The following is a 9,325-nucleotide window of genomic DNA, read 5'->3' on the forward strand; positions in this document are numbered from 1 at the left end:
CGGGGATCTTTCTTGTCCTTTTAGGTGTCTAAGTTCCTCTGCTAGTATTCAGCAGGTGCTCTGTATTTTTCCACTTGTAGTCTTTTTTTTTTTAAAGATTTAATTTTATTTTTATTTTTTTGGCTGCGTTGGGTCTTTGTTGTTGCGTGCAGACTTTCTCTAGTATGGCAAGTGGGGGCTACTCTTCGTTGTGGTGTGCAGGCTTCTCATTACGGTGGCTTCTCTTGTTGCGAAGCATGGGCTCTAGGCGCACAGGCTTCAGTAGTTGCAGCATGAGGGCTCATTAGCTGTGGCACATAGGCTCTAGAGCTCAGGCTCAGTAGTTGTGGCGCACGGGCTTAGTTGCTCTGCGGCATGTGGGATCTTCCCAGACCAGGGATTGAACCTGTGTCCCCTGCATTGGCAGGTGGATTCTTATCCACTGAGCCACCAGAGAAGTCCCTGTGGATGTATTCTTGATGCATATGTGAGGAGAGGTGAACTCCCCATCCTCCTACTCCTCCACCATCTTGATTCCTCTGACTAATCTTAAACTATATTCAACATTCTTTTTTAATATAAATTACTTTATTTATTATAGTAATTATATCTTTACAATCAAAGTTGTCTTATCACTATGTTCTGTTAACATGAAATTAAATGGTAGTTATAAGCAAATTTGGTTGCCTAGGAAACAATAATTGTATATTCAGTTTAACAGAAATAAAAGAATTCGTGTCTGAAAATGCAAGATTGTTTGTTACATAGCCTTTGGCCTTGCAATTACAGTACAAAAAAGTTCAATTTCAAAGTAACAATTACTTGTGCTGTTTGAGCTTTAAGGGTTGGAATGTTAAGTACAACATCAGCTCCTTAAAGAAAAAGAAAAGTGATCTATGTCTCCCCTGCAAGAGAGTATTTAGATTTACAATTAACATGAAAATCTTGTTTCAGACTTCAGTGGGAGATTCTTCAGCATACCTTATCCAGCATATTCATAGTCCTATACCTGGTACGTACCTTGCCAACCTCACTTTCCCACATATGGAAGTACAGGTTCCCATGCACACATGGTGATAGAAAATAGAATACACTAAGTTAGCACTCTAAATTTCAGTTCTAAGTCTCCTTGTTGATACTAGTATGTACGTATGCAGGCCGTAATAAGATAGACTTGGACCTGGGACCCTTTACCAGAGTGCTTGCACTTGCACCTGGACAAAGATCTCCTCCAGCAACAAAATACAAAGAAACTAAATGGGACTAAAAATAACAACACTCATGTGCAATTGGGGCAATTATGAACAATAAACTATAAAAAGGGCCCAAACTAACAGCCACTTCTGAGGTTCCCTGAGCAAAAGCAGGATACTGTGCATGATCCCCGCACACAGCACCACCAAATGGGTGGGCAGACCACCTAAGCCATCCCTCTGGCTGGACCCACTGGTCTGCCCCACCCTCACTCCATTTAAGGAACCAGCTTGCTCCTGCTACCCCTTGGGGGGTGAGCAAGGGAGTCTGTTACTTGTTTTTGCTCCCTCATGTCCCACCAGTCCCAATAAAGCCTTGCCTGAATTTCTCATCTGGCCTCATAAATTTCTATTGATTAAAGAGTTCAACAACCCAGGCTGGTATCAGTAATACTACTCCACGAGATGCAGACAGCAAAAAATACATTCCAGGATTTTGGAGGTAGTTGAGGGGAAACAAAAGCACTGATGAGCTAGAATCAATAAGGATGTTAAGCTGCCAACCACTAAAGTGTTAATTTGTTCCTTGGCTGAGGTTTCTCGGCATAGGCCTGTGGTCCAAGCCACTGGTGCCTTGGGTCCTGGTAGAAAAGTTCTCCTTTAGGGTGTTGCTTCACTCTCCCCAAGCCCACTCAAAGCCTAGTTAGCATTACCTCCCAAGATCTCAGGTCCATGCCTCCAAACGCAGAAACCCTGGGTGGGCTGGGATGTCCCAGGGCAGTGGATGGGCACTCAGAACTGGGGCTCCCTAAAGCCCAGCTCTTCTCCCCACCTGGAGCAGCTAGGCAGCCCTGGTGCCACACCCCCACCTGGATCCTGTGCAGAGGCTCAGGGCCCAGGCAAGACTTGTGGGGAAGGTGGAGACCTCCAGGGCCGGCTCTCAATTATCTTATTGAGATTTTTTTAAATGTTACTTCAAAGAACTTAAGTGGAAAAGGCTTTTGTCTAACCTGTGAACTGGGAAATATCAGAAATCAAAGTTTGGTTCTCAAAAAAAAGGTTTTTCCTGTCTCTATCTACTGTAAAGGCCTAGAAAGAATGACAATCCAATAGCAATAACAAATTATGGTCTCTAAGTAGCATTTAATAAAAAAAGTTTCCATAGAGAAATGGCTGATTACAAATCCAAGATAGGGAGTTCACAAAATAAGTCCGATGCTTGAAAGCTGGAAAGCTATCCATGACTACTGGGTCATGACAAAAGGACATAGGGGGCTTCCCTGGTGGCGCAGTGGTTGAGAATCTGCCTGCTAATGCAGGGAACAAGGGTTCGAGCCTTGGTCTGGGAGGATCCCACATGCCGCGGAGCGACTAAGCCCGTCGGCCACAACTACTGAGCTTGTGCGTCTGGAGCCTGTGCTCCGCAACAAGAGAGGCCACGATAGTGAGAGGCTCGCGCACCGCGATGAAGAGTGACCCCCGCTTGCCGCAACTAGAGAAAGCCCTAGCACAGAAACGAAGACCCAACATAGCAATCAATCAATCAATCAATCAATAAAATAAATAAATCTTTAAAAAAAAAGGACATAGGAACCAACTTGAAGAGTTTCTGTTGGACAAAGATGGAACAATTTGGGCATCAAAAAAGAATATTAACTGCAATGGATTGAAATGCATCTGATGCCAGAAAAATCTGTTTACTTGTGCTTCTGGCTAAGACAGAGTAAACGGAACTAGAGTTATCTTCCCACCTTAAACAACAGCAATAGCAACAAACACAGATGAAATATATGAAATAATATTTTCTAGACACAAGACATCAGGTGACAAAGGACATTGGTTCCTGAGAGACAAGAAACAAAGGAGAAGAGCCCTACAAAACTGTCCAAGCTTACTTCTTTGACAGAGTTTTCAGGTCAAGGCACAATAAAAGCATTTGCAAAACCCAATATCCATTTCTGATTAAAAACACTCACCAAACTAGAAATAGAAAGGAGCTTCCTCATCTGCAATGTTAACAGTAGGTTTTACAGCTAACATCGTGCTTGATGATAAAAGACAAAATGCTCTACAATCAGGAACAACACAGGGATGTCACTCTCATCACTTCTATTCGTCATTTTAGTGGAGGTTCTAGTCAGTGCAATAGGGCAAGAAAAAGAGAGAAAAGGCATCAAGATTGGTAAGGAAAAAGTAAAACTACCTTTATTTGCAACCAGCACATATTCTTTATAGGAAAATCTGATGGAATCTACAAAAAGGTTACTAGAACTAGAAAGTAAGCTTAGCAAGATTGCAGTATACCACTAGGTTGCAGTCAGCCACTATAATTCGGAAAAGGCAAGGAAATGGATTCTAATCTAGAGTCAGCGTGAGTTCGGCTCAGTGAAACAAATTTTTTGGACTTCTGGCCTCCACAACTATAGGAGAACAAATTTATTTTTTTTAAGCCACTGAATTTCAACAGCAATACACCTATTACAATTATTTAAATAATTTTTAAAAAGATAATACAAAATGCTGGTGAAATGTGAGGCAACTAGAACTCTCATACTTTGGAAAGCAGTTTGTCAGTTTCTTATAAAGTTGAACATACAGTTATCATATGACTCAGAAATCTCACTTCTAGGTTACTCAATAGAAATGAAAATATATGTCCATACAAAAATCTGTATGAAAAATTTACAGCAGCTTTATTCATAATAACCCGTAATTGGAAACACAAATGTCCAGCCACTGATAAATGAATAAACAAACTTTGGTACACATTTTTCTTAAAAAAAACCACTACCGTTACATGCAATAATGTAGATGAATCTCAAAAGCATTATGCTAAGTGAAATAAGCAAGACAGAAAAAGGATACATAGTATATAATTCCCTTTATACAACAAACAAGAAAATGCAAAACTATATGGACAGAAATCAAATCAGTGGTTCCCTGGTGCAGGGAGTAGAAGGAGGAAGAAGGGATTGACTGCCAAGGGGCACAAAGGAACTTTTTGTGGTGATGTATATGTTCTCCATCTCGATTTTTCTGGCAGTTACATGACTGTAGGCCAAGATTCAACAAACTACATTGAAAATGGGTGTATTCTACTGTAAGTAAATTATGCTTCAATAAACCTGAATTTTAAAAATGAGTACATCCTTGAAAAAAAGCAATTAATATAATCACTCATATTAAAAAATGAAAGGAGAAAGGGACTTCCCTGGTGGTCCAGTGGTTAAAACTCTGTGCTCCCAGTGCAGGGGGCCCGGGTTTGATCCCTGGTCAGGGAACTAGGTCTCACATGCCACAACTAAAAGATCCTGCATGCTGCAACGGGGATCCCACGTGCCACGACTAGGACCCAGTGCAGCCAAATAAATTAATAAGTATTTTTTTAAAAAATTAAGGGGGGCCCAGTCTTACCTAAGGGGCCCCACACTTTTAAAAAAATGAAAGGAGAAAAATCACATGGTCATCTAAATAGATGCAGAAGTTTCATGAAATTCAACATCCATTCATAATAAAAATTTGCAGCAAATTAGGATAGAAGGGAATTCAATCTGATACTGGAGTTCTATCAAATACCTCCAACTTACCACCATTCCAAATGATGAAATAGTGAAAAAAATTTTCCTTTTGAGATCATGAATAGGACAATGGTTCTGGTATCATCCCTTCTATTTGAGTTTTTTAAGAGATCATAAACAATCAAGAGTGGTTAAAAAATAATTTAAAGGCATAAGGATTTAATGAAAAGAATCACATTATTTGTAGGTGATATGCTTCTGTAGATACACAATCCAGCATATTCTACTGGTAATTATTAGAATTAATGAGTTAGTGAAATTGATAGCTATAAAACTGATATAAAATAATTTGTTTTCCTATATATCAGCCACAAACTATCAAAAAGTGAAATTAAAGAGACACCATTTACAATAGCATCAAAAATATGCAGTCCTTAAGAATAAATCTAACAAAGATGTTCAAGGCCTCGATGAAGAAAATTATAAAACTTTATCGGCAGATGTTCAAAAAATTTAAACAAATGGAGAGAGAGACCATGTTCACAAATTAGAAACCTAAAAATTGTAAGTATGTTCAATTACCCCCAAAAGATTTACCAATTCAGTGCAATCCCAACAGGTTGTTTGCTGAAGTTAACAGGTTGATAACTAAAATTTGTATCAGCATGCGTAGGGTCAAGAATAGCGAGGACAATAATGAAATAGAAGTATATGAGAGGAATTGCTCTCTAAGATACCAAGCCTTATGATAAAGATAGAATAGTTATGACATGTGTTGTTGCAAGATTAGATAAACAGATGAGTGAAATGAATTGAAGAGCCCAAACACATACCTATGTGTAATTGGCCACTTAATATATGACAGTTTTAGCATGGCAGATCACTGAGGAAAGCATGAACTAGTCAATGAATGGAATTTGGATAGTTGGATACCATATGGAAAAGAAAAAAATGAAACTGGATCCTGCATCAGTCTCTTTAGATAAAGTTATGCTATAGTTAACAACCCCAATGTCTCAGTTGTTCTCAAACTTTAGCTCACATAGGAATCATCTGGAGGACTAATTGAAACACATTTCTTGGCCTCACCCCCAGAGACACAAAAAAATGTTTGAATAAATAAGTAAATGGGTGAGAATAGATAAATCACTCATGCAGTTAATATAGAAACTCTGTCTTCAAGGAAGTGGAACATAACTTCCTTCCAAAGAGGACAGTACAGGAAGGTTTGAAAAAAAAAAGAATAACTTGACAGTGGAGAAACATGGCAACACACATCAGCCAGGTGATTCAGGTCAACATCAATAGTTGTAAATTATGTTGATAGTATGTACCCTTGAAACAATGTGATGAAAACAGCACTTTACCTCTGTGGTCTTCCTCCCAAAACCCCATAACCCCAGCCTAGTAATGAGAAAAACATCAAAAAATTTACAATAAAGGGAGATTCTACAAAATGCCTGACGAGTATTCCTCAAAACTATCAAGGTCATCAAAAATATGGAAAGTCTGAGAGTGTCACAGCCAAAAGGAGCTTAAGGAGGACATGGCAACTAAGTGTAATGTGTCATGGATGGGATCCTGGAATGGAAAAAAGCAAAAACTTAAGAAATTATTCTGAATAAAGTATGAACTTTAGTGAAAAATAATTTATCAATATTGGTTCATTAATTGTGTGAAATGCAAGATGTTCATACTATTGAGTTGAGTTGTATGGCAACTGTACTATTTTTGCAACTTTTCTCTAAATCTAAACTATTCTAAAATAAAAGTTTATTTTAAAAATGAGGCTTGGCCCAATATAAGGAGTTAGCTTTAATTTTAGGCAGAAGAGCATTATATGTGTTTAAATATTTTCATAGAACAGTTAGGATTTCTTTGATTTATAAAACATTTTCTCATATTCTTATTTTCATTTATATTTCCTGTTTGTAAAAAAAAAAAAAAAAAAAATTACTCCTTTCTTTTCCTGCTTATCTCTGTAGGCTATAGGAAAAAAATGAGACAGACTTTGAAATGGACCAAAAAGTTTACTGAACGTCCTTCTGGGTTATTTAAGCCTTTCATTGTCTTTCAGCCATTTCACAGTTCTGAAAGTTGTAAAAAATTGTTAATAATGCAAGCTGTTCTTACTTACAGAAATGCAAATAAATTGCGTCTGGGGAATGCAATTGATTCTGCACTCCTATGAATAGAAACTTTGTGCATCTATTTGTAGATCCAGATTTCCGCATTCTGGATTTGCTTATATATGTGTGGTTCTTTGAATTTTCCTGTGAGTTGATTTTAAAATCTTACTTGTTCCCTCATTAGTTAATAAGTTAAATAAAATCCTTGGCATGCATTCATTTTATATTTCTATGAGAGCCATGGTCTTACCTGTTTTCTTTATTCCTTAACAAGGCCTTTGTGTTTCTTTCATTTTTTGAATCATTCAAATATTTTATTAGGCTTTTAATTTTTCTTATAATTTTTCATGATATTCAGAAATTTAAAATACTTTTGTAACTCAAGTATCACAATATTTTCTGTGTCATTTATGCCATTGCAGAAAACATGAAAAAACCTTTACCATTCAGAGACCAGCTAGATCTCACATATTTTTATTCTAATTATATTTTTCAGTAAATTCTTTCTATCAAAAAAATGCATGCATATAGTATATATGCCAAATGGGAGGGGCAAGTTTTATCATCAAAAGGCAGGGCCCTATACAACTCCTCCCTAAAATGGAGTACCACATCTAGAGGAACCCTCTTTCAAGTTTCCTTGTTTCTCCTGGAATTTACCTTTACATTTCCAAATTAAATGAAACAAAAGCAAAAGCAAATTTATGCTGCTATTTTTCTACTTTAAGATATTAGATACTGACAATGTTTTATCCAAGGTTTCATTTGTTTATTTGTTTTTAATTTAGGAAATATTTGGTACAATGGTTAGGAAGCATAACTTGGTCTCCTTCTTTGAAGAATGCAGAAAGAACTAGTAACTACCTATGGACTTGTGAGGATTAAAAGAGCTAAAGAATAAAAAGCACTTAGAACACTGGGAAACTGTAAACACTATACAAGTATTAGACATTATTATACTATTATTGTCATTACTTTTTTAATCTCCATTCTCAATCCAACCCTCAACACTCCTCCTCCCCTTCCCCCACACCAGTGATACCATTCTCCTGGATTCATTTTTATTATTCCATTGCTTTTTAAAAACAAATATTACAAATACATATCCCTAAAATATCTGCCTAGTCTCCCGTAGTTAGATGTTTTGCTCATCACCTTGTTTGGAAGCTTCATCTATCTTAATACATGTGACTGAAGTTCTTAATTTTCATTGTTCTTTGGGATGCCATTGTGTGACTTTACTACAATTTATTTATCCATTATTCTGTCAGTTGTCCTATGGTCCCCACTCCTACTACACTGCCTTTTCTCTCACAGCCTGCACCCATGGCTTCATAGGGAGTTCACATTTGTGTCCATGTGAATGCTCACCAAAGGGTGACCTCAGCAGAGGAGAATTTCACTAATCAAGTGGATAAGATAACCTGTTCTGTGGAAACCAGTCAGTATCTTTCTCTAGCCACCTCTGTCATCAACCAATGGGCTCATGAACAAAGTTGTCATGGTAGCAAAGATGGGGGTTACATGTGGGCTCAGCAGCATGGACTTCCACTCACCAAGGCCGACCTGGCTATGGCCATTGTTGAACGCCCAATCTGTCAGCAGTATAGGCCAACACTGAGTCCTTGATATAGCACCATTCCCATGGTGATCAGGCAGTTTGATGCCTTATCCACCATTATAGTATTCCACACAGCATTGTTTGTGATCAAAGAACTCACTTCACAGCAAATGAAGTGTGGCTATGGGCCCATGCTCATGGAATTTGTTGGTCTTACCATATTTCTCACAATCCTGAAGTAGCCAGATTGATAGAATGGCCTTTTGAAGATCTAGTTACATTGCCAACTAGGTGAATACCTAGCAGGGCTGAGGCAAGTTTCTCCCTAAGGCTGTATATGCTCTGAATCAGCATCCAATATACAGTTCGGTTTTTCCCATAGCCAAAATTCACAGGTCCAGGAATCAAGGGGAGGAAATGGGAAATAGTGACACCCCCCACTATTACCCCTAGTAACCCACTAGCAAAATTTTTGCTTCCTGTTCCTGCAAACTTACATTCTACTGGACTAGAGGTCTTTGTTCCAGAGGGGGGAAAACTTCCACCGGGAGACACAACAATGATTCCATTGAACTGGAAGTTAAGATGGCCACTTTGAGCTCCTCATGCCTCTGTATCATCAGGCAAAGAAGAGTTATGATGTTGGCTGGGTGATTGATCCTGTCTACCAAGGGGAATTTAAACAGTTACTCCCAATAGACATAAAGAAGAGTATGTCTGGAATACAGGAGATCCCTTAGGATGTCTTTAGTATTACCATGTCCTGCAATCAAGGTCGGTGGAAAACTACAACAAGCAAATCCAGGAGGGATTACTAATGGCCCAGGCCCTTTAGGAATGAAGGTTTAGGTCACCCAACCACGTCAGAAACTGATACCAGCTGAGGTGCTTGTTGAAAGCAAAGGGAATACAAAATGGGTAGTAGAAGATTGTTATAAATACCAA

At 38.2% G+C, this 9,325-nt stretch overlaps 1 pseudogene; it reads right to left on the minus strand.

Moving 5' to 3' along the window:
- Positions 1-797: 797 nt before the first annotated feature.
- On the minus strand, positions 798-8,399 carry LOC132363439 (transmembrane protein 243-like; annotated as a pseudogene).
- Between the last annotated feature and the right edge of the window lie 926 nt (positions 8,400-9,325).

This window comes from Balaenoptera ricei, chromosome 3 (assembly GCF_028023285.1).
Source record: "Balaenoptera ricei isolate mBalRic1 chromosome 3, mBalRic1.hap2, whole genome shotgun sequence".
Lineage (NCBI taxonomy): Eukaryota > Metazoa > Chordata > Mammalia > Artiodactyla > Balaenopteridae > Balaenoptera > Balaenoptera ricei.